Source organism: Triturus cristatus, chromosome 9, assembly GCF_964204655.1.
Source record: "Triturus cristatus chromosome 9, aTriCri1.1, whole genome shotgun sequence".
NCBI classification, from domain to species: Eukaryota; Metazoa; Chordata; class Amphibia; order Caudata; family Salamandridae; genus Triturus; species Triturus cristatus.
Window position 1 is genome coordinate 996,665,066 of NC_140592.1, and position 27,144 is coordinate 996,692,209.

At 44.1% G+C, this 27,144-nt stretch overlaps 1 long non-coding RNA gene across 1 annotated transcript in view; it reads left to right on the forward strand.

The window, feature by feature from the left end:
* LOC146799182 (uncharacterized) overlaps positions 1 to 27,144 on the forward strand; it is a 174,335-nt gene that overhangs the window by 1,390 nt on the left and 145,801 nt on the right. Inside the window, exon 2 of the long non-coding RNA XR_014968860.1 lies at positions 13,255 to 13,366. This is a non-coding gene — a long non-coding RNA (uncharacterized LOC146799182). The remainder of the gene's footprint in view (positions 1 to 13,254; positions 13,367 to 27,144) is intronic.

The following is a 27,144-nucleotide window of genomic DNA, read 5'->3' on the forward strand; positions in this document are numbered from 1 at the left end:
TAGAAAGAGCAAAAATAAATGCACTTCTCATGCAATGAAATTAGCATAATTTTAAACAATAACAGAATTACAAAAGGCAGAAGACTACATGTTATCAGGGAAACAAAACAGAAAACATATTACTATTAGAATGGAAGCACTAATAAGAAAAATAATATATTCAAGGAGGTTTAGATACTCATCAGTTAAGAGTTGATGTATGAAAGACTTTAAAACTGAGAAATCTAGAAAAATGGTTACTGGAGACCAGAGAGAATTTTTTTTAATAGTCAGAGACATTGGGACAGTATACGCTCTTTCTAGTCTATGATTATAACAAACATCACACCACTATTCTTGAAAGGAAATATGTAGAGCATTCTTCCAATTTTTTAGTAATCTGTTGAAATGTAACCGCAATTAATAAGTCTACAATTTGTATATTAAAAGTACAACCATGCCAAACATCATAAAGACTATCTAAAAATAAATTAGTAAAGGAGTACTGTTGGGGTTCTTGAGCAGTGTGTTACCTTAAACATATGAATAACTTTGATTCTCTGGAATGAAGAGTGCAAAGAGTTTCAGGGTGACAAAACATTTAGTATCACTGATTGTCGACCTACTTGGTACCGTTATGTACTAGAAGAATGACTCTAAATGTTATCCCCCTGATGCTTGGGTTCCCAGAGAGGAAGTTCAAGCATGCTGATCTCATACCGTGTCCGTGTGACAATGTCTCACCCCAAACTGACTTACATTTGGTACTGTTTTGTAAATTTTATCACAGAGAAAGAGAAGTTTTTAAATTACCCATTTTAAAACTTCAAAACTTTAAACAATGCAGGGTGGCACTGTACTTTTTTTTTAAACCATTCTTTTTATTAAACAACAACTGAAGATTGGTACATTACAGAGGAGCCAAGCAGTATACACTTTACGTCATGTATGAATGGAAGGATATACAGACAGCATATATGGGTGGAACATCACGGCTGAGTAGGGTCATCATGGTCTACATTTCGAGGTGGTGGGCATATCTCTCCTCAGCACTGTACTTTTTGAAGTCTTTACCCAATCAGTACATCTGTTTTTAAGTAGCATCTTTTTTGTGGGCTTGCATGAGAAAAAGAAAGTCGATGGGCACGCTAACTTGTATTATTGTAATGGTTACTTAAAATCATGATTGTAAATTGTTTTATGGTTTTAATGGTTTGATATGATGAACTTGTGCTTTTATGATCTTTTTTTAATAGATCAAATAAAGATTTTAAATGAAATAAAACGACTCGGTTGTTGTACAGCACATCCAGTATGTACAGAAATGATGGCTGGTAGTTCTTGGAAAACTATTTTAGCAGGTAGTTTCTAGTGACCATACTGATGCCCTCTGGCCAGCGCAGGAATGGCATCAAATAGACTGCAAGGACAGGGAGGTTAGAGGGCACTGCAGCATTGGCACTCTAGATGAAAGTGGTTAAAGGAGAAGGTTGCCATGGCATTATCGAAGTCTGGGAAAGAAGGAATGCCCATTTTTACCAGCGCAAAGGTGCATTCACTGTGTGCTTGCAGGTTGTGTCACTTCTGCCGAGTTTAGAAGGCTGTTAGAGCAGGCAAATTATTTATTTCCAAACAGTGGACTCATGAAGCAGGAGCTCGACACAATCTCTCCTGCAACGGTCGGCCAGTCATCTGGCACCAAATGCCTACTCAATGATAATGTCTGCAAGCTGTAATTCCTAGACAGTTCAAAGGGGCCCACACCCCCCGCATCCATCGAAGCAACAGTGGAGGACGGCCTTTCTCCTATCTCTCTTTGCAAAAACCTGGAGCAACCTCCCTCTGCAGCTACGGACCTCCACCTCTCTACTGGAATTCCATAGAGTTCTCAAGACCTGGCTGTTCCACCGAGTCACCTGAACCATTATGACCCTCAAGCGCCTGGATACCCTCTCGGGTGACTAGCCGCGCTATATAAATCCACTTTATTGATTGATTAAGGGGGCAGACTGACATCTACGAACGATTATATATGGCCAAAGGAGGGAGACGCGCAAGACATTAAGTTTAAGAGCATTGCCTATGGTTCAATAGGGAAGAGCTCTTGAGAGAATAGTCAGCAGGCTTGAGGTAGCCAGCTCGGCTTGTGAAGACCTACGGTAGAGCATTGGATTCAGAGGTGAAGACCATTGCATCTGCACTTTCAGACGTTTGCTTATTCTTTGAGTCGATAAGCATACAGTGGGAAGCTGTTTCATTAAAAAGTCCTCATAACCAGCACCAACCCATATCTAGCACGCAAGCTTACCAACTCTGGTAGTTCTCGGCACACCTGCATCCAGAACATCATGAGACTGCAGACTGAGAAGTATAAAAAAGAAAAAACATGGCAGCAGGCCTTTCCTATCTAAGCACCCAGGATCTTGAACAATATCCATGTATCCATCAGGACCACCCCAACACTGCTCCTATTTATAAAAGACTTGAAGAAGCACCTGTTTAAAGAGGATGTGGCCAAATGGCTAGAGCGGCCGGCCTCGAAGCTGGGGAACCAGGTTCGGGTCTCGGCAGGCACGCTGACCCTCCTTAATCTCCCTGTGCCTCACAAAATGAATATGACCATACGTAACCCAACTGGTGCTCATGTAAAGCGCTCTGATACCTTTGGGTCGAGTTTGCACTATATTAAACTAAGAAAAAAAAACTACATCACAATGCATTAACTGTCTAGAACCCAGCTACCTCTCCTATCACACATTGATTTTATGCTCGTCTTTGACCTTGTTCAGCTCTGCACTGTCTTTTGGCTAGATTCATGCTATAGAAATAACATATGTATACATATTCCTGACATACTTGACACCTGCCCTATTTTTTTTTTTTTGCAGATTTATATATAGCGCAAACTCGACCCCAAGGTATTGGAGCGCTTTACATGAGCACCGGTTACGTTACACAAGGGCACATTCATTTTTTCTATTTTTTGTGTGTGACTCTCTGGCCTTTGCATTTGAGGAGAAAATTAGGACCATTCTGAATGGACTTTCAGTACCCGGGCAGCCGGTGTCTTCGCTACCTCTTCCTTTGGAATCTTCTTGCTATTCGGCGCCTGTATGGGGTAATAACAAGGCAGACTCTTCTCACCTGCCTTGTTTTCCCATCTTCTCGCTAGAAGAATTCCGTGTTCTGGCCAATGGAGTATCCTCAGGCTCACCTCTCGATCCAATGCCTCATAAGATCTGGAAGGCATTTCAAGAGGAGTTGTTCCCTCCACTCTATTCCATCTGCTGTCAGTCATTGACGACAGCGATAGTCCCAGACAGCTGGAAGTTCGCAATAGTAACCCCTTTACTAAAAATGTGCTTCTTTAGATCCTTTATGCCCGGCTAACTACAGACCCATCTCACTGTTACCGTTTGCGATAAAAATTCTCGAGAGATGGGTCACGAGAGCCTTGTCCAACTTCCTGGAAACAAACTTCTGTCTGGATGTAGCCCAATTTGGCTTCCAACCGGCCCACGGTACTGAGACCGCATTGGTTACCGTGCTAGACGATCTACGAACGCGTGTCGACAGAGGTAGGTCAGCTTTTTTAGTGCTGCTTGACATGTCGGCCGCGTTCGACACGGTGGACCATGGGGTTCTCTTGGACCGTCTCCAAAGAGCAGGAGTAAACGGCCTGGCTTTAAGCTGGTTAACATCTTATCTGGGTAACAGACAGCAAGCTGTGGCTTTACCACCATTTCGGTCAGCTATTCAGCAGGTGAATCAGGGTGTCCCTCAAGGGTCGGCGATTAGCCCGATTTTGTTTAATCTATATCTCCGACCCCTGATAGACCTAATCAAGTCATTCGGCATATCGGTCATCAATTATGCCGATGACACTCAATTGATTTTTTCATTTGAGGGCACTGAGGCGGTTTCGAGGGACACCTTTCACCGTTGCATGTCGACCACAGCAGAATGGTTGCGAGCCAACTCACTTCAATTTAATGGGTCGAAAACGGAGGTTCTCCACTGCTCTCTTGATCGTCCTTCTCGCGCGTTACCTGATGGTTTCTGGCTAAACTCTATTCCGGGTTCTGTGGAAGCCGCTGAATCGGCTCGCAATTTAGGAGTGATGTTTGAACCTGGTTTACAGCTGGATGCTTCAGTAAATAAGACCGCAGCAACTTGCATGGCCTTGCTCCGTGCCCTGCGTAAAATTTTACCAATACTCCCTCGAAGTGCTAGAGCAGAGGTAGTGCGTAGTTCTATTCTCAGTAGGCTAGACTACTGCAACGCACTACTTCTGGGAGCTCCTAAAACTCTGATCCTTAAGCTGCAGAGGATTCAGAACATGGCTGCGAAATTGGCTTTGTCGCGACCACGCTCTGCCTCTTCCTCTACAGCGTTAGCTGATCTACACTGGCTACCGGTACAGCAGAGGATTGTTTTCAAGGCGTCATGCCTTGTATTCAGAGCATTGCATGGTCTAGGACCTATTCCACTAGAGAGACTTTTTTTGTGGTATCAAACTGCCCGACCTTTGAGATCTTCGTCGGCGTTCCTGGTGAGGATTCCCAGGATCGCCAGAGTAAGGATGGGTGGCCGTGCTTTTAGCTATACGGCCGCCACATTGTGGAATTCCCTACCTCTGGCACTGAGGAGTAGTCAAGATCTGCTGTCCTTTAAAAGGGATCTTAAGACCTATTTGTTCCCAAGAGCAATGTAATTACATCCTTCCTTATGGTTTGATATGGTCTCAGCGCCAGGATACCCTTTTGGGTGACAGCTGCGCTTAATAAGAAATAAATACATACATACATACATACAGGCACGGGGAGATTGTGATTTGCATAGAATCACAGTATGTGGACTCGACCCCGAGGCTCAAACGTTGGTTTCCAGCACCAAAGGCAGTAGCTCTAGCCGTCAGACCACATCCCCTCCTACGTCTTTCGTTTATAGTACCAATAAAATGTAAGCGCAGAATGCTCTTTTGGGGCACTCATATACACAGGATTTTAAATATGTGGTAATATAATCTTATGCAATAGTTTCTTTCGGGTAACAATGGCCATAAATTAAAGTTCTATATGCAACAAAATGTTTAAAACAATATGCATGGGAAACGCCATATTGAACTCTTATACTAGCCCTTTCCAAGATGGCGCCCCACATAGTCGTTATCTGAATAGCCATGTCTTAGATCGGTAATTAGTTCCTACTGTTCCTCCTCTACTTCCAGGGCAGTTACTCCATTAAAGTGTGGCCAGTGATTAGACCTGTGCATCGCAGCGGTGTAATTACTTCTGTTGGGGAGGCTATTTTCTATGTGCTTTTTGCTTTGCTTACTACTCCCTTGGTGTTGCCCCAGACGTTGGCTCTTCCTGCTGTTTCATTGGAGGTTTTTGTCACAGCTTTTCCCCTCCTAAGCAGTGTGTTTTTTTCCAAGGGCACTTTCCAGCTGTTGTACTTGACATCACCAGTCGGTATAGCGGCTGCAGAAAGGAATCGCCCCTATCTCAGATTCAAGCTTTCAGAGATATGACGATTGCCCCTGCGTCCAGCCTTTGACAGTTCTTGCAACAAACAAAATTCAGCGTCATTACATGTGGTAAGATGGTCTATAAAATCTGTGATAAACTGCAATGTGCTACATTCATCAAACAATCAATTCGTTTTTGTGTAATTCAAACCCCGACCTATTAGTCTTAAGTGATAGATTGTAAACTAACAAAATTTAGCAGCACTGATTATGATAGATTAAATCATAAGGCAATTAATCAGATGCACCATGCATACAACTAAACAATTGGTAACATGTTTTATGTTTTTCTGAGGCTTCTTGTAGTCCTATGATCATAGCAGGATAATGTCTTAGGGCTAGTCGTTGGGCTGTAACGATGCATGCCAAATATATATAGCACATCACAGCAAAAGCCATAGAGACTGGTTATGTGAAGCGATACCATAAAGTACCTTCATCCCATATTCAGAAAAGGTTCAGCGGTGGTAATATGCAGGATGCTAATAGCGTTAACACATTCTAAGGGTCGGGGCAGTTGCCCGTGACCGAGAGCCCAAGCGTTTAATGATCCACTTGGCAAACCTTGTTTCTGCCGTACAACATGTTTTATAACTTATTTTGTCTTTGGTTTCGACAGCCCTTTTTCTGAATATTTGTGTGAATTTTTAGGGTGCGAATTTCAGGGCTTCTGCATAGGTTGAGCGGTGGCCCCTTCCAGCCTGTCAATGGTATGAGAAAAGGATGGCTTTTCACACAATGTACTGGCTCCCTGGATCATGGCAGGTATGAGAGCAAGTCGAAGACCCTACAGGTGGCAGCTCTGCATTGGAAGGAGCGGCCTGCTGTTTTCCCTCAGGCACCACAGAGGCAACCTTAGCGGACACACGGAATAGCAACGAGCTGGTGCGCGAGTGCGCGTTGGATGCCCCACCGCGTGAGCTCTTCTGTTCTCCCCAGATGTCGATTGTTCTGCTGCTGCTCTGTGGTACATTCCTCCCCCTCTCATGTGAGTCTGATTAACTCATTAGGCAGCGCGTTGATTAGCACTTCAGATATGCAATGAGAATTATTGGCATTCATGGACCCATTATCCTTGTTCTCATCTGTCTCCTGTATGAGAGGAGGTAGAAGCTGACGAAAAGCGGGGGGCCTCATTGGTGGGGAGGAAGGTTAAATGAGACTGCTATTGTGGTTTTTCATTTTGTCTTGTAAGCCTGGGACATGCAACAGAAGGTGGAGCAAACAAGTGGCCACAAACAGCTATGCGGGGGTTAGACGGTGCCCTGTCTGCCACGGGGTAGTAAATCTTGTCTATAGGGCAGCTTAGATCCAACCTCAATGGCTGGAGGCAGACTGATCAATAGGGAAGCAGAGAGGTAGATCATGTCTCAGTGACGTGGTGGGTCTGGGGTAGACTCATTCACATGTCAACCACACTACTTAAGTTCTACTATAGACAACAGCAAAATAAGTACGTAACTCCTTAAACGTGTGGTGTTCATGGATGCCTCATCAAGCAAGTACTGTATTGTTGTGCTGCATTTATTCCCATGCTGTTCCTCTGCAACACAATGTTTTTATCCATCCTACCACTTGCCGTTGCCATTCGAAGGATCAGCCTTTGACGTGGTGAGCTAGGCCTAGAACATAAAACTTCAGAGGCGCGCAAGGCGCTGCCTGCATTAAGGTCATGCAAACAGAAGTCGGAATCTTGGCGCCAGTGTTTTAGTTGAAACCCCTTTTAATCATTTTACATACTGCATGGTCTGTTTTTAACATCACATCAGCCCCCTTCCTTCCCCTCCTGTCTCCTTTTCACCCCCTGCCACCACGCACCAACAACCCCCGCACCCTCCCACCAACATGTTGAATGATGGAGGTAAGCTGTGAGTGATCCTGGGGAGTTGGCAGAGGAAATGAAGATGTTTGTTTTCAGAGGCAAGTCACTACTCAGCCAGGGACTAGCCTGTGAACACAAAAGGGGCTCCCTCCTGCCTCATTTTATTCACAAGCAGCAGTGATGGCGCCAATTTTCTTTCCACCCAGGGGGCTATCCCAGCAGAGACCAGCTCTGCCCATCTGTAGATTCTATTTAAATTAACATGAAGTCTCATCTTTAAAGGAAAATACTTTTGGTTCATGCTTTCTAAAATGTTTTCTTGGGCAGTTCCTCTTAAAGATTTTCAGGATTTTATGATCCTCGTTTATTGGCCCTCAAAGCCGTCCATTTCCTTTAGAAAACAAATTGCCCATTATATTGCTGTGATGGCTCATATTTTACATGGCCTTTGGCCAACCTGGGGGTGCCCAATGTTTTTGGATGAACTCGCTGATGTCTCGTTCCAGGCACATTGGCCTACAAGTTGTGAATGTTGCAGCCGTTATTCTATGTGGTCACTCAAGCCTCCTCTAGTTACTCAATAAAAGTAAACTAATTGGCACTCATGTTTTTACTGTGGTTAGAAAGAAGTTGCAATCCTTCCATTATTTTAGATTAATATTAGCTCTTACTTTAAACATTTCTGTTTTGCATGAAATGTACTCTATAGTGCACCGTTAATGCCCATCTCGTAGATGACGCCTGTTCTGGGGGTTACTGCGGTTGCCTGTATTAGACAAACATTGCTACACAGAGACGTGTTGATACTTGTCTTTTAGAAGACTATTGCTATAATGGGTGCTGATGATGGTCATCTATTAGAGGAACATTGATGCATTTCAGGCTGCTATGGATCCCCTAAACATTAACTGATAATTTTGCTTCACTTTATGATGATTGTTGACTCTTAGAATACTGATGATGTCCCTCTTTTAGACCCACAGTGGCCCAGAGGTAACTCTGAGTACCCCTCTTTTAATTGACTTAACCCACAGGTTGCTGTGGGCGCTTCACTGTTTCATGAAAGTTGAGCCATTGTTACTGATGATGTCCCAGTTTTAGATGAACAATGGCTCAGAGATAACTGTGGATGCACCTCTTTTAGATGAACGTTGGCCCATAAGTGTCTGTGGATGCCTCTCTTATAGATTAACGTTGGCCCATAAGTTTCTGCGGATGTCCCTCTTTTAGATGAACGTCGGCCTGTTATAGATTAACGTTGGCCCATAAGTTTCTGCGGATGCCCCTCTTTTAGACAAACATCAGCCTCTTATAGATGAACGTTGGCCCATAAGTGTCTTTGGATGCCCCTCTTTTAGATGAACGTCTGCCCATAAGTGTCTTTGGATGCCCCTCTTTTAGATGAACATTGGCCCATAAGTGTTGATGCCCCTCTTTTAGATGAACGTTGGCCCATAAGTGTCTTTGGATGCCCCTCTTTTAGATGAACGTCTGCCCATAAGTGTCTTTGGATGCCCCTCTTTTAGATGAACATTGGCCCATAAGTGTTGATGCCCCTCTTTTAGATGAACGTTGGCCCATAAGTGTCTTTGGATGCCCCTCTTTTAGATGAACGTCTGCCCATAAGTGTCTTTGGATGCCCCTCTTTTAGATGAACATTGGCCCATAAGTGTTGATGCCCCTCTTTTAGATGAACGTTGGCCCGTAAGTGTCTGTGGATGCCCCTCTTATAGATTAACGTTGTCCCATAAGTGTCTGCGGATGCCCCTCTTTTAGACGAACGTCAGCCTCTTATAGATGAACGTAGGCCTATAACTGTCTGTGGATGTCCCTCTTTTAGATGAACGTCGGCCTCTTATAGATGAACATTGGCCCATAAGTGTCTGTGGATGTCCCTCTTTTAGATGAATGTCGGCCTCTTATAGATGAATGTTGGCCCATAAGTGTCTTTGGATGCCCCTCTTATAGATCAACGTTGGCCCATAAGTGCCTGTGCATGCCCCTCTTTAAGATGAACGTTGGCCTCTTATAGATGAACGTTGGCCCATAAGTGCCTGTGCATGCCCCTCTTTAAGATGAACGTCTGCCCATAAGTGTCTGTGGATGCCCCTCTTTTATATGAACGTCTGCCCATAAGTATCTGTGGATGCCCCTCTTTTAGATGAACGTCGGCCTAGCAGTAGGTTACCTCGGCTGTCCTCACTCTAGAGTACCATTGACTGGTAGCTAACCATGCATCTCCTATTAATATTGGGTATTCTGACCCACATGCCCCATGCCTCCCCCTCTTCTTTAGATCATCGTTGTGATATAGTTTACTATGTTTGTCAATGAACAACCTGCTGCGCATATCTCCCACCCCCTCGGGATGGGGGGCGCGATAAATGCGGACTGTGCGTCCGAAATTTACAGAAAGATCCTTCAGTTTGCTTTGTCCTCGGGTCACCTTGGATACGCACAAGCACGCGCCAGTGGCAGCGAAAGGATAGCTGCATCTGTAGTCGCTCGCGGATGAACCCCGGCTGAACCCGAGCCAAGCTCTTCAATGGACGCTCTCAAACCTCGCGCCGTCGTCTTCAGTGGCCAACACTTGTTTGTCCTCGCGGCTTGGCAGCGGCCGCGCGATGCAGAACTCCGGCCAAAGTTCAGGAAAATGTGCTCGCTGAGCTGATTTCCGTTGCCAGTTCTTTATCCTCTTGCGTGCTGTTTATTGTCAATATTTGAGTTCGGCATCCTTGGACAAAGCGCGCGGTTGTAATTTACATTCTAGATTCCCTGTGTGGGCCGCCTCTTACTCTGAGGTACGTCTCTTCTGTTGACAGGCCAAGCCAGTGCTGACATCTTGAGTGACAGCTCAACAGCAAGTGATGCCACAGAAATCTGGCACAGTGGTGGATCCTTCCAACATAGGTAGGTTCCCACGTCTCTTGGTGATGGACAGAGCCTTGTGCTCTTAATTAGGATCCGATGCACAGGCGCTAAACTCGTGCACAATGTTCACCATCGCAATTTTGCACGAATTGATCTATTTTCACTGCAGCTTCAGCTGGGAAGTTGGCGTTAATAAGAATAAGTTCTACATTGACATCTCTTTTGTAATCTCCCAGGATGTGTGCGAGTTAAGGCATAGGTGCACAGCATTGCATGTGTGGGCACGAACAAGGCTTCTATTCGTCATGCCACTGATCTCTTGATTCACACGTGTGTGGGTGGGCAAGGGCTTAAAAACTAGATCCTTACCAGCGCCATCTCAAATCCCTAGATTCTCTTCCTGATCCAACCACAGCACTAACATGAACAACATTGACCTTTAGGGTTTGGTGGGTGGTGGGATGAGAGGGACGTTAGGTTCATGGTAAGGTCCCCCATGGGGATTCAGAAGGAAAGGAGAAAATTAAGTCCCTGCAGTGCTTTTACATTTTGTAGGGCATATAAAGTTCATCCACATATCTCTAAAGCTCTGTTTCACATGCAAACGTGCCTCCACTTAAGAGGATTTATGTGCACCTAATAAAAATAAAACGCAGTATTAATTCTTTAAAATTAAGTAAGGGTCCACTGTAGGGAAAACGATAAAATCTGTCTTATATTACACAGTCTTCATCCCCTTTAACTCTGAATACGATAAGAAATCTTGGGAGCCTGGATAATCCTGAGAATTCTAGATTGTAAGGACCCAATGTATTTAATAAAATAGTGCATATGCTAACTGAGCCCAGACCATACAGCGTTTTGTAAGTCTTTGCCCACCAGCAGCTGGGTATTTGGGCCTGCAGTGAAACATGTGTGTACCTCAGACAGTGGATGAGATTAGTGTGGGCAAAGTTTTAAGTATTCACTTCCCGCACCATGGGACTTCCATCATTGGAAAATGGAATTTCACCCACGAGCGATGTAAGTTTTCTCATATGATATGAATTGCGACATGTTAACATGTGCATGTATTGTACATCACCCTGCGCCCTTGTAATGCACATATATAGCCCTGAGTCTCTGACTGTGCATCACCATGGCTACCCTCGTGCATAGCAGCTAATGCTTCCTTGATGTCCAGCACAGAGTGCTCATATGTGACACAACACACAGGCCTGCACTAAGTTGTAAAACTCAGTGCAAGCACATCGCAGCATGTGTGTCACAAGTACATCCCCAATTCATATCACCCAGTGACCTGTCTTGGGAAAATGTCCTTGGTACTCATTTCATTCAGTGATCCAGTTTCAAGGTTCTCACATATTGGTAGGTAAGTGGACGGAGGCACAGAGAACATAATTTGCTTAAAAGGAGGCGATTTGGTCAAGGAGATCAAAGATTGCAACGCTCGACTGCTTGGTCAAGACTCCTAACCTCCCCACTATACCACATCTGGTGAGCACACAGGGAGATAAGGCTCTGTCGCCAGTAGTGCAGTATGTAATGTGTTGAGTTCCAGTCCATAGCAGCTTATAGCTTTGGTTTAAATTGGCCCAATCTTGGAAAAAAGAGAGTAAAGAAATAAGTTACAAAATGATTGCCCAAGAGTAGACAATTTGGTTAGATTGGTGGAAAAGATTAAAACTACATCTCCTTGATCGACAGTTTCCAGCTTGCCCACTAGACCACAAATGAATCGGAGGTAATTCTGATTGCGAGGCCTAGGGACCCTCCAGAGGGAAATTTTAGTATGTATGTTGGGAGCCACTGACGAAATAATATAGTGTTTATAACCAGCATATCTTGGGAAAGAGGTAATGCAGTATTTGTGGTCTGTGCTGCTGTTTACCATTGGTGACTTTGGTTCAAACATAACATTTCATTCCAATTTCATTTTCAAGTTACTCCATTTGTTCATATGTCTCACTATGGGTAGTGCTAGTAGTTAGTCAAAACTAACACCAAGATATGGTATATATGTTAGATATTACTATGGGACAGTAATGACAATCGATGAGGCCAATTTTGGGTAAGAGATACCGCTTTTAAAAGTTTTAATGGCATGCTGAGAGAAGGATGATATACAATTAAACCCAAAAATGGGTTGAATGACAGTTTACAACTTCCCCCCAGAGGAACGTCTACTTATATCCCCTCGGCACTCCGTCTTGTGAACTGATCATGGAAAGTTGGCCGTCTTTTGGAGAAGAAATGGCCCGCTTGTGCTGGGAGAGTGGCTGGTGGATGTGAAGGGGAGAGACACTAACTCTGCCTGTGGAAAGATGTAGAAACGGTCTGTATGTATTGTGGAATTTGTGCTTGGATGGGATACTGGCTAGTGGGTGAGAAACACCGCTTGTGCAGGAATGACACTGAAGATATTATCCAAGCACAAGCATCAGGGTGGTAGAGGGATACTGGATTGATGTGATTGTAACATACTTAGTTGAAGAATTAAAGTACCTATGTGAACTCATCTTCTTATCTTCCTTTTTTCGTGTCACTCCAGCAGCAGCTCCTCCGTTAAGGCAGGGGGGCATAGCCCCACTGCTCTCTGAGCAGTACAAAAAGGAAAAATAAAATGATAATAACAGGAGGTTTGGTGGACACAATAAGTGCACATGACATTTAGGCCAGCCATCTTAGGGTGGCCAAATCGTCATGCGCACTTGGCATTTTTCCACCCAGCTTTGCAATACAGCCAGGTGGAAACCAGTCCCAGACTCCCAGGCATTGTCTGAGTGGCAAACCAGGCCGTTCAGACCAATAATGACACTGCTGACATACTGGTAATTTTATTAACAGCATGAAAGCAGTGTTGTGACTGGCTTAGTGGAGTCTCAGAGACTGTGTGCTGCTGGGAGTCAGGAACAGAAGAAGGTGGAGAAGAGGCGATGGTGGCACACAGGTAAGTGATATTTTCTTTTCAACCCCCCAGCCCACCACTGCTGGTCTCTAGCAGTCGCCACTGTGTCACTCTCACATATTTCTTCTCTCCCTGCACACTTAGGATATCTGCAAGTGGGTGGTAGTGCCTAAGAAGTCACCAATAAATAAAGTAAATGATTGGGAAGAAGCACTGATGAGCTTGCAGAGGAACCTACCACTCTTCATATGCTGAGGTGAGTTTGGTGGGTGATAAAGGGTGTGAATGTGCCGGGATCGACGGACAGGGTTGAATCTATCCTCTAAGGGTTTGGACATGTTACTTATTAGTTCCACTTGGGTCTGTGGGCAAGGCGCTGAGTTAACGGAGGGGTTTTTTTTTAAACAAGAGAGACTGTCTGTCTTTAGATAGTGCTCTCAAGGAGTATATTTGTTTTCTAGCACCGTCACCTACCCCGACTTAACAGGACCATAGTTCCACAAACATTTCATTGTTATACATACAGGGCTGTAGTGGCATAAATGCCACTGCAAACGGTTGCCAGCAGAAACAGTCTGAAGCGGAAGCCAAACTAAAACAAATTAATTAAAGTGTGCCCTAATTCATAGAGAGGTGGAGCACCCAATGTCAAAATATCATTTTTTCTTGGGGCTCTAAAAATCCTTACTACTGAGCTGTTCACACACTTCACTGACTAAACAGTGTAAAGTCCTTAATACAGGCCCTTCGAAGAAGGGGATAAATGGCTTGCTTCTCATGTATACCCATGAGGAGCGGGCCAGTTCTGATCTGCATTTGGTTGGCCTTTGTCTAGAGTGACACAGTGGGAAAATAAATGGGTTGGAATGGTACCCTAAGTGATTTCCAGTGGTTAGATTATTTGCAAGCATTGTCCCATCACTGTTTGATTGCCAATAATATGCATGGAAACCTGAGACAGGTGCAGCTTTTCATTGCTACTACTGGCAATGTTTATGAAATTCAAAAGTTTAAATGTGCACTAATTCAATGAGTACCTCTGCGGGTGCTGATTTAATATGTTTTTGGTAGACAGGTCACTATATATATTTAAGTTCATAACCCAAAAAATAAAGAAATTATAACCTCTCAGTGAAATCATAATGACGAGAAAAAACAACGCGAGTATAGGAAACCCGACACACTGCTCTCTGACTCAACTACCAAGCCAAGAATGCATTTATTTGGGAAGTGTCATAACCCATACACCACCCCTAAATCTGCATCCCTGGAGACATCTGTGATCCACCACCATGTGTCACATGGCTAGGATAGGCCCGAGAAGAAACATTGTCATTTTACATGTTCACGTTTCTTAAGTTGCCTTCTTTTCAACACAACGATTTCTAACACACATTTGCTTGTGTGACAATGCAGGATTAGATTCTCTGAAACTACATTGCTTGCAATTCTATTTCTCAAGTACGCAATCAAGACACCTTGAACATTCAGTACAAAGCCTAAACACACATTGTGCAAATGTTGTTGTTCATTATTTGTCTATAAGGTGACAGAGCTATCACAGAGATAATAAACAATGAAGCCTCGGCACAGGAGAATGGATGATATCTTTATGAATACACTCATTTTCATGCTCAAATTAGAGGAGCACATAGCTATCATTGCGAGGTCGTCGCTGTGTGGGAGTATCAGCCAGCATATTCCTGTTTACTCTCTTCAAGGAGGGATATCTAACTTGTGACCAAGGGTGGAGACCTACATAGAATAGCACTTGTTACAACGTATGAGTTTTCTATGCATTCCATTACAACGCAAGTCGTTACAACGACGTGTTGTGACATCACATGTCATTACAACGCAAGTCGTTACAACAACTTGCTGTAGGGGGGGCACTGGAGCTTGGAATAGTATAATTTACTATTCCAACTCCAGTGTGTGCAACAGTAAGCAAGTTGTTGTATTGAAAATCCAACAAATCCAACACCTTCTGACCCCTACAGCAAGTCGTTCTAACAACTTGTGTTGTAATGGCATGCGATGTAACAACGCGTCATTGTAACGACTTGCGTTGCAATGGCATGTGATGTATCGCATGCTTTGTAAACAATGTTTCCCCCTATATACTATGCCTTCAGATAAAGGGGATTTAGATCATCCAGTAGGGAATTCTTGGCAGAACACTTGCCCTAGACAACTAGGGGGCTTATTACAATGTCGGTCGGAGGAAACTCCGACTGACACCGTGGTGGAAACGGGACCGACCGACCTCCGGTCAGCGGTCCTAACCACCTAATTACGATGCAACCGCACATGGTGCGGTCGCATTCCCACATTTCCCTATGGGAGCATGTGTTACGGCCATAAACCGGCTGTAGCACAAGCTCCCATAGGGAAATGGAAGGTTATGTTAATCCACGCACCCTGTGGCAGGCACCTCAATGTGCCTGCCACAAATCTTTTAAATTTCATGCTCTGGAAACTGTACCAAGCGACATTAGAGGTGGCAACCGAGAACTAAAGCTGCGGCAGACAGAAGCACGTTGGATTTTGAGATTACATGCGGTAAACATGGGTATCAATATTGAGAACGAACTGCAATACTTCTTGGGTACATAACTTATTCTTAGTACTCCAATCATTTTCATTATAATATTCGTTATAGGTCACAAAGTAGACCTTAAATTATTCTCACTAGTTACCTTACATTAATTATTGAACATTCCTAATAATTCATGTACCTTTTTCCCCTTATGTCTCTCTTTTGCATTACATTATGATTGTAATTTTTTACTTTGAAATTTTTCTGTATAATACTCTGTTTGAAGATTACGATATTGTGTAATTGACCTATCCGTGGACGTAAATCTCTGTACATTTTATTACTGTGTGCCTTTCTCTAGTAGGAACATCTATTGTCTTGGGCTCAACTTTGTTTTCCTGTAACTCTACTAATTTCTCCTTACGTTTCAGTTTGACGTTTAATTTGATTTAGACTAATATAGCCATTGTGGCGGAAAATACAAGAGTTCTGCTTATGTCCCTTATTTTACTTCTAATTTGCTGTCACAACTTAATTTGTTAGAGATGCTCATCTAACAATATTATCTGACACTTATAAGTGTTAAATTAGGGCCACTAATTTTAGGTTTCAGATAAGTGCCCGTTTACGTATGGGGTTTACATTCCCAATCCAAGATGGCGCGTAATTTAAACGCCTAGGACGCGATGGTCGGTCTAGATTGGTGACCCGTTCCGGTTACTTGATTTAATATTTTAATTTGTTTAACAGTAGATTTTAGGAGTCATTCGACCTAGTTCATTTACAGTGTTAAGACCTCTTTATTTCCTACACAAATTGACTTTTTACTTTGTTTATCCTACGAATATAATCACTATTCCAATATGGCGCTTACTGGTGGTGTTAACTTTGACCTACATAGTCCGTTTTCTGAAGGGGTTATATATTCCCTTTCCAAGATGGCGCGTATTACTGACGCCGAGGATACCACGAGTGGTCTAGATAGTGGACCCAATCCGGTTACTTTAAAGGTAATTGCGGGAATTATGTCCGGTTGTCCTACCGGATACATATTAATTTGATCGTTGCAGACTGTGGTCTTTTAATTTATATTGGTATACTTTGGTTAATATAATTCAATTATAGTCTGACGTTAGAGAGCCGCTATTCTGTTTGCCCGTTACTATGCTAGTATACGTTAGGTCATTACTGCTTATACTTTTCGTTACCTATTTGAATCTATTAATTTACTTAACTGAGTGAGTATTAGTATGAATTTTATAGCCCGAAAATATATCAACGATTTGAACTCTGATACGATTCAATTCGGTTCTTGTTATTTCTTTTGTCCACCAGTTCACGCCACTTGCTTTACTTATTTTAGTTTTCATGATCGTAGTTAGCTTACTGTTGAGAAAGGCACTATGTACATTAGGGTTATCGTTACTAGTGAGTTTGGTACTTATGTTTTATTTCTACTCCATTTATTGCTGATTACTATTATCGTTCACTCAGTGAAGCTTAGTTCTAATTTTTGTTTCAGGATACATGGCTGATACCTAGAGCTGATTACCTCTTAGAGATATATTGAAAGATAACCAGATTGGAGCCTTTTCCAGCTCACGATTTTACTAGGTATGCTCTTTATTAGCGAAGGCCACTTGTCTAGTGGTTACTTAATTATTGTTATTTTGTAACTTTAGTTATAAAACCCTTTAATTGTAGGATTACAGACGTTGCGGTTCTGGTTCTTTGACTTACACGATATGTTAATAGATACTAATAAGAATTTGGTGAGTCTTTTGAACTTTATATTTACTTCATATTTGATCAGTTTATATAACTATCATAGGAAGCTCTATATGACATTTATTCTTTTTCTCTTGTTTTTAATTTGATTCTTAATTATTAGAATAGTCCGATTTGTTCTTCTATTTTATGAAAGTAGCATCTTCCTTTATGCACACTTCATAGTATTCGTATTGCCTTTTATTTAATTCCCCTTAACTCCCTATAGTTTATTATACTCTTTTCATGGTTTGGACTTGACTTTCATACATTTATCTTCACTGGGTTTTCTACTTCATCTTATCCTTTTTTACTCCCTCGATGTGCTTTCCTCTCTTTCCTATAGACACTATCCGTCCTTTTTTATTTCAATTCGGTGACATCACATATTATATCATTTTCTCCTCCCATCATATTTATCTATTAAGTTTAATTCATTATTGGAATAGTACTTAATGATCTTTTTTACCAACTATTAAATGTATGTTATATATTGATGTTTGAATATTTACACGCAACTTTTGTTGTTATCAGTATGTATTTGTGAAATTCAGTTATTTTTTTGCCTTTAGCCCTGATGAAGTCCATGACTTATTAATGTCAGGACGAAACACGTGTTGGCTTGCAGTGGGCTCGCAACGAAGAGTGTATCACGGAATAAAGACAAGATATGAACATTTGGCATTTAAACCAAGGACTTTTTTTGTGATGTGTACTTGAACTATCATATGTGCTTTACCTTTGAACCCATTTGCTCGGTCTTCAAAGTTTGTTCAAGTTTGAGGTGAACTTAGTTTACCTAAATTACGACGCTGGTGGTCGTCGTATTGTTTACTTTGTAGCAAGGGTTCGAGTTTGTTTTCAGTACTAATATTTTCACTTCCCAGCGCAAATTGTCTCTACCACTGTGTTTTTTGTATGCCTGCCACAAGGTGTAGAGATTAACAACGGGGCACCATAGGTGCCCTGTTGGTCCTCAACCAGAGGCCACATGGAAAAGGGGGGGCTGCTAGGGGCCCCCAAGCTGGCTTTCCGACAGGCTTTCCATGTCGGAAAGCCGAACGGAAACCGAGCATTGTAATCCCGAAGGTGTAAACACATTCCTATGGGATTATGGGCCGATCTCTGACTGGCCGACGAGCTACTGGAGCCCAGCACAAGCCAGCCGAAATGACTGGCCAGTTTCAATTCCGACCGGCTGTATTGTAATCAGCCGGTCGAATTTGAAACCGACGACGGAGATCGTAATTGGCCCCTCGGTTAGGGAACGCATAGTAGGAGTAGACTATACACAGTATTTATATGCCAGCTGTTAGACCTGACATCCTTGGCGTGGGTTTTTCCCCTATCTTTTGCCTCTGCTACCTGGATTTTTGATGCTGTGATGGATTTCGTTTTTGCTGGTTTAGATGCTTTGGACACTCTGCCACTGCTAATCAGTGCCAGAGTGTAAGTGCTCCCTGTGTAAAATATCATATTGATTGGATATACCTGATTGGCATATCTGTATCACCATGAAGTCCCTCGTAAAGTGCACTGTGTGTGCCAGGGCTGGTGATGACAGATGCTACTAGTGGGTCTGCAGCGCTGATTGCGCCACCCACCTGTGTAGCTCTAAAACAGTGTCTCAGGCCTGCCACCGCAGGCCTGCCTGCAGTCCCCGGACTGCCATGTCCTCCTGGCCAGTGTCCACACTGACCGGGCCTAACCCTTCCCTTTTTATACACGTCAGTCATCCCTATGGAAGGCCCAAGGTACCCCCCTGGGCAGGGTGCAGTGTATGTAAAAGGTAGAGCATGTACTAGTGCAGGTAACATGTTCTGGTAGTGAACAACGGCCATTTTGTGTGTTCACTGCTGCAAGGTTATCTTGCTCCATAGGCTACCATGGGGGAGGCTGGTGCCAATGGCTATCCGCCTAGCTTCGCATAGGAACAAGATAAGACATGAGTGTTTGATATCCCTGAGCTCAGCATTTAATAACACATCTTTTAGGAGAGGTTGTTTTTAAATCCTGAGTTGGAGAATAGTACTTTTTAGAGAGTAGCTGTTCTCTTGTCTGACCCTTCTGTGTGCCTGGGCGTGCTTGTGGATTGACTGTCTGGCTTGAGAGTGACAGGGGCTGGGGATCCCCCAGGAGGTTGGCTGAGTCAGCCCTCTGCTGAATGGCGACATTTGCAAGGAGAGTGGAGGGAGGAGATAGCACCTGGGAGTGAATAGGGTTGTGCCTGCCTGCCACGCTGCCGGCTCCACCTCCTGCTGGGCGGCTGACGACTCTGCCCCTCACTTCAGGAAAACAAAGTGCTCCAGCAACACCCAGAACTGGATCAGACCGGGCTCAGGACCCACTTGCACAAAGACTTCAAAGACTTTTAGGGGTATAAGTACAAGACCCCTGACAACAGATTTTTAGATTCTACCATCAAGAGGAACCTCTGCTGAAAGACGGACCGCTGAAGAACTAAAGGAAGATTGCCTTGCTGTGTGCTCTAAGGGCTGACCTGTTCTGCTGTACAACTGAAGCTGAGGAGGAGAAGGGGTTTTGCTGTGTGCTGACCCTACCCACTTGACCAAACAAGACTTTGCTGTGTGCTGTGTCTTAAACCGAATCTCCAAGGGCCTGAGAAGAGCTGGCCTCCTGTTTCGCAACCCAGGGATAGAAAGGTTGCCAAGAACTCAAGACTCTGCTGTGTCCCCCCTGCGCTGCTGTGTGCTGCAGGGACCGGGGACTGTTCTACCAAGCTTCTCAACATCTGCCTGTGAAGTGTGCTGGCTGCTCTCTGTCTTGCTGGAGAGTGCCGCACTGACCCGGGCCTGACACCGGTTGCCGCATCAAGAAGACCGACGTGCTCATCGGCACGTGCCTTGCCGCGACCCGGAGGCCTGAAGCAGATCGAGAGTCGTACTTCCCTGCTCTACGAAGCCGCACTGTGAGTGGCTGACTCCGGTGACGTCGACATCGTCACTGGGGCTCGTCGAGGGAGTTGTGGAAACCTTGCACCGAACAGCCAGAGGAGCGCTTTTACAACGAGCGCAGCGACACCGCCGGAGCAACGTAGCTGCCTAAACATCAAGAGCCTACAAACTGATTCATTCTCAGTGAGTATCGAATCACGCAAGAGACTAGAGACTATCGTCTTACCGATCCCGACCAACCAAGAAAGCGAATATAGTGGAAACCTGTGATACTTGATTTCAACTGCGGAAACTAGATAAAGATATATTATTTTTTATATAACTCACCTGTGTGGTCTAAGTTTGTGGTGTGCGGAGGGGGGATCATTGTGGTGTCTCCGTGCAAATACCTTACACATTGCCTTGGGGATAAGCCTGCCTGCTCGAGCCAAGCTACCTAGAGGGTGAGCAGGGGTTATCTACCGTGTGTGTCCTTGTACCCTGACTAGAAGCAAGGGTCCCTATTTGGTCTAAGGTGTATACCTCTGCCAGCTAGAGACCCCCAGATCTAACACCAGCATATATACATTGTTTCAGCACAATTGTAGAACTGCTCATCCTTTTCACCATTTTTATCTTGCTAATCATGGTTATCTGGGAGAGGAGTTGGCCTTACGGCTAGGGCGGTCGACCTCGAATCTGGGGAACTTGGTTCGAGTCTCGGCAGGGACACACAACATCCTGTGATTCTGGGCAAATCACTTAATCTCCAAGTGTATTACAAAAAAAGATTAATGTGTAATGCAACTGGTGCTATGTAAAGCGCTCTGATACCCGATTCGGGTCAAGTTCGTGCTATATAAAACTCTGTAAAATAAAAAATATCATAAAAAAAACAATCTGCTTCTAATAATCATTGCAGTGAATACATATTATACAAGAATCAGAATAGTTCAATAAATATTTATTTATATGTATTTCTTGTATACCTTTTTGAGTGAGCTCTAGTAACTGAGTGAAAAGGTTCTAGATCTGTTACCACGATTCTTGGGGGAGTCAGGGTTGTCATGTTCTGAGTTTGCCCAAACCATTTGTCACCTTGCCAGGTTCAGGGGTACTTATGGTGGAATTGTTAGCTAGCAGGACTATAGGCCAACATATCCTGAGTGGGTGCATAGAATCTGTCTCACACCATCCCAATGTTTATGTTGTTCAACAAACGAACAGTGTCTATGGAAAAGTAGAAACCATATAACACATGTTGTGAGAAAATGGGGTTCTGCTGCAGCACCCCCCACATTTTGCCTGGCTTTTGATGCTACTTTGACTGTAGAGTACGGGTCCCTGCTGTCCAGGTTCCCAGTACCAGTGTTCTTTTCCTAAAAGCATGTCCACAATTGGTACGTCTGCCCCCCTGTAAGTCCCTAGTATGTGGTACCCTAGATTCCTAGGGCCTGGAGGCTGAAAAGGGTCCCCTGGAGTCCCCTCACTAGGACCATGCCACTGCCCCTGCAGCTGGCATGCAACTGTGAGGTGAAAAAATGACCAAGGCGACATGGCACCCTGCCTGTTTGCCATGCCAGTTAGCACTGCATAAGATATGGGTAACTTACCCCTCTAGCAGGCCTTACCAGCCCTAAGGCAGGGGGCACTATATCCCAGGTGTGGACCTATCTGCATGAGCATGTATGCCCCTACAGTATTGGGGTCCAATCCCTAGTATTGTAAGTGCCAGGGAAGTCAAAGAGAGTACATGGCTGGGAACTTGACAACTCAAGCCCCTGGTAAATTTAAATTACCTAGACTTAATTTATGCGGTAAAGTTCAATAAGAATAACTCAGTAAAAATAAGAGGCAGAATCCGTGGTATTTGAGGTTTTAAAAGGGGTTTTATTCCTTCCAAAGGAATTGGTTCGAACCAGGCAATCGGATTCCGTCACCACGAAGGTTCGGGAAGGGATAGGCATATTTTATTGACAGGTTGTCATATATATAGTCAATGCATTACAGTGAAGACAGATGCAGAAGGCGTAACAGCTGAGAAGAGAGATAAGAATACACATACGTAATGAAAAAAGGCGTTACAATAGGCGTGCATAAGGGCGTGTACTAGAAACGTCATTATAAGGATGTCACAGGTGGGTGGATCCATAAGAGAATCCTGCAAGGTCAGCAGAAATATATGGCAGAGATGCGCGCACAGTAGCATGACGTGTGATTGACGTGTAACTGGAGGGTGAAGGGGACTTGACATTTAGCCCTACATGAGGAGACAGAAGTCTGGGATGTCAGAACAACCTAATCCCAAATCGTATCTAATATCATGTGTTTAAGGAACTGTATTATCTGGAAGGAAAGGTCTCTCAGGCAGAGGCTATCCTATACTGACTGCTAGTGCGTGTATAAGCGTCTACGTGTCTACATGAGATGCGAGGGGGCATGGGCCTACCAGGGTAACAGGAGCTATGAATTACTTGCACGGAGACAGTAAGGCCGGGCCCTTTGCTCTGTAGCTGGAAGGATGTTTACCTAAACTACTAGACAGGAATGTATTTTTCGAGGAGCGGAGCAGATAACTTGAAGGCTAAATACAGTCTTGGCAGGCAACAGGCCGGGCCAGGCACCGTTAGCCGCGCAGGGAGTAAGACAAAGGTCATGGATACAGATGCAGGTCCAGGCTGGAGCATTCAGAGGCAGAAGGCAGGAAAAGGCTCGATGGCAGAATTCAGGGCCTAACTTGCCAGAGCTGAAAAACGTGAAAGGTACACCATATAAAGACGGTGGCAAGGCATACTTAGGAACGGAATATTCGACCCATTCATGGTGGATCTGAAAGAGGACATGTTAACGTTGGACGCATATGTATTTGCGTCTTCATAGCTGGAAGTGGAGGGAACATACATGTACTTGTAGCACGTACATGGAGCCGTTGGGGTCTAAGATAGGGGACACAATTGATCATAAAAATTCATATTTCCTCATTCCCTCCTTGTCCCCTACGGACCCTTCATGATATATCGATCCTCAGGAATCCATCAATCCATCAATCTGTTCATGTAACATCATTTGCTCTTCTTTCTTCTTACGGGATTTTGAATGAGAACTTGAGTGTGGAATACATGATGTGGCACACAGGCCGCAAATCGCTGGCCCACATTGTAGACATAGGCAGCAACTGAATACTATGAGAAGGGCAATACCTAGGAAGGATAGGACTTTCCATCCCCAGGCTGACAACACGCTCCAGAACCAACCGGACCACGTCCAGGTGCCTGGATTCTGGTGTATCTGACTTGCAATCTTATGAAGACGAGTTATGGCTTTATATACTGATGGCGCGTTTTCTGGAATGAGAACACAGCAACTCGATCCGATGACTCTACAGGCTCCGCCCCTATCGGCCAGGATGACGTCAAGGACAAGACGATTTTGGAGAACAACAATCCGCATCGCAGACTGCTCCTCTGTTAAGTTGCCTAGGGCAGAGGTAGTTTCATTCACTACTGCTTCAAGGGTTCTGGTTAATCTGCGTATCAGTTTACTATTAGAGACAACACCTATGTAGGGAAAGAGACCTTTATTGAAGTCTGTGTATTGTTCCCATGCCGTTTCAGTGTAGTCGACAATCGGGAGATCTCTCTGGGGTCTATTGTGTACTAGATGGGTGTTTCTATGATAATCAGGAGGGGCTAGGAAAACAGGTGGCAGAAGGAATGCAATGTAACAGGTACCATCCCAATCTAGAGGTAAACGTATATATGCGGTATGACCACAAATGAAGTAGGAATGACGGGAAGCTCTAAATGTAGACTTGCCTTGATCACTGAATTCGATCACAGTAGTACATTTACTATGACCCAGGTGTACTGAACCATTCTTTCTTACACATAATTCACCTTTGACTGGTAATACTGACATAGCAGGCAAGACTGGTGTAGCTTCGGATTCAACATTCAGAATCATGAGGTTAAGTGTAAAGTTACCTAATCCATATACTTCATTTTCTAGATCAGTTCCTGTCCTTTTGGGAAGTCCCTCTTTGTTGGGGTAGCAGGCTTTAAGCAAAACTAAGTTCAGGTTTCCCCATACCCAGTTGCTCTGGTAAACTACGGTATTTGAATCTAAAGAATTAATCAAACTAAACCATGCACCACAGGAACCATTGTGTGTGAATGGATACGGTAAGAGGGGCAGAACTCCCTTGTATTTCTGGTAGGGAGGGAGTCGGCCACATATCCAACAATTTGTAGCGTTGTTGGCCTGATGGGAGTGATGTAACATACTAATGAATGTGTTGTTGCGCAGCGCAAGTCTGTAGGGCAACTCATGCGGAGGTAATTCGCTAAAAGAGTGTTCGGCAGTAACATTGAAAGCAGAATGTGCACGCTTAAAAATAGGGTAGTATATGTGCAACAGTATACTTGCAGCAATAATCAGAAGATTTAGAAAAAACATAATCAATAATGTCACTATACAGTGACTACGAAGTGATTTACAATATGCACGTTTCTTGAGCTGTTTCTGTCTATCTCTCTCTCGATTTCGGTCTAGAGGATACATGTCAGAGACTAATTTAACCGATTCACCTAGGAGAGGACTTAAACAATTAAATTGTCTGACTTGCTAGACCTTAGTTTCAGTTTATATTCCTGGGAAGCAGTTTTCTCGACCAGGGGGAGTTTTGAGTCAGTCTGTGGAGGAGGGTAGGGCTGAGAGTTCAAATCAGAAGGCAGTCCGTGAAATTTCTTGATATGGCTCGAGTGTAGCCAACCCTTGCGACCCTCAATCTTCACTGCTGTCCTCGTGGTCAGAAGTACTAATTTCGGCGTTTGCCAGCGAGGCTCCAGCGGGCTCCTCCTGTCGAAATTTCTTATAAACACAAAATCTCCGGGAACCACTTCATGGGGCTTCACCTCGGTGTTGTCGGGAAAGGCTGCAGCTACCTGTGAACGGCAAGATTGTAGTGCAGACATCAAGGAAGCAAGGTAATCTGTCAGCATATTACAATCAACATCAGTGATTTTACGAGGTATAGGCGTCCCCCACATATTTGGTGGCCTACCGAAGATCACCTCGTACGGGGATAGCCCTGTTCGGGAATGTGCTATCATTCTCATGTAAAAGAGCGCAACTGGTAAAGCTACTATCCAGTCGACGCCTTTCTCTCTGCAGATTTTAGAAAGTCGAATTTTCAGAGTCTGGTTATGACGTTCCACGAGACCTGCTGCCTCGGGATGCCGGACACAGTGGAATTTCCATTGATAGCCTAACAGGAGTGAAATGTGTTTCATTAGCTCGGATGAGAACGGCTGACCGTTATCTGAGTACACGATACGGGGCAAACCATACCGTGGGAAGAATTCACGAACCAGCTGCTTGGCAGTGGTCGGGGCAGTGTAATCTGGGACTGGATATGCTTCTGTCCAACGGGAAAGTGCGCATACAACTACGAGGACATATTTGAATCCTCGACAACGTTCCATCTGGATATAATCCATCTGGAGGACTTCAAAAGGGTGATCGGGAGGTTGAAATCCACCTTGCTCTACAGGAATGCTTTTACCTGGGTTGAACTGACAACAAATCATGCAAGTACGCACTTTCTGTTTGGCTGCTGCTCGTAAGTGTTTATTGAACCAAATATTTTGAATACTGTCTAACATAGCTTTCTCTCCTAGATGCGCTGGACTATGTATTGTGTTAATGATAACCTGAACCATGGAGTCGGGGAGAAACCATGTAGATTTTCCCTTGGTCATCCATCCCTGATCTGTTTGGATCCCTCCTAGTTCAGTCCATTTCTTGATTTCCTCTGGTGTAGCATGTGTCTGTATGTCAATTACATCAAGGGCGGGATCCCTAACTGTCATGCAGTGTGTCGATGTCGGAACTATTGTCTTTGTCAAGTCAGTTGCATGAGTCCGATTCTGTGCTGTTTGCTTAGCTGTTCGGTCTGCCAGGTCGTTACCCTGGGAAATGATATCGGTGACTTTTGTATGGGCCTTGCACTTCATGATAGATATCGAAGTAGGCAGATGTATTGCATCTAACAGAGCTTGAATGAGGGGACCGTGTTGAATGTTGGCACCGTGAGAAGTTAAATAACCTCTCTCTCGCCAGAGGACTCCGAAGTCGTGTACAACTCCGAATGCATAACGTGAATCTGTGTATATGTTGACTCTCTTATTTTTGGCTTGAATACAGGCTTGTGTCAGAGCGATGAGCTCTGCTGCTTGAGCTGACAAGGTGTCAATACAATTCGTTTCAATAACTTCGGTGTCTGTCGTGACTGCGTAAGCGGCCACTAACTCTCCTGTACTTGTTCTCATGCATGAACCATCCACATAAAGTGTCAGGTCTGGGTCTGGTAATGGAATGTCTGTCAAGTCTTGTCTGGGTTTCGTCGTAATAGTAATGACTTCAATACAATCATGTGCCAATGGGTCTGTTCCACTTAATGGCAAAAGTGTGGCAGGATTTAATGTACTACAGCGTCTGATTTCTATGTGTGGCTGGAACAATGTTAATTCATAACCTGTCAGTTGTGCTATAGTCAAGTGCTGGGTCTGAGTTCGGTTTAAAAGAACTTCCACGGAATGTGGAACTTGCACTGTCAATTGATGTCCTAATACTATGGAATCGCTTTGTCTGATCGCTAAAGCTGTCGCTGCGACTGATTTCAGGCACGTAGGCAAAGCCTGGGCTACTGGATCTAATGTGCTAGAAAAATAAGCACACGGCTTGTGTGAACCTGCTTGTTCCTGAGTGAGTACTGACAAGGCAGTACCTTCGCGTTCTGTAACAAAAAGTGTAAAAGGCTTACTGTAACATGGT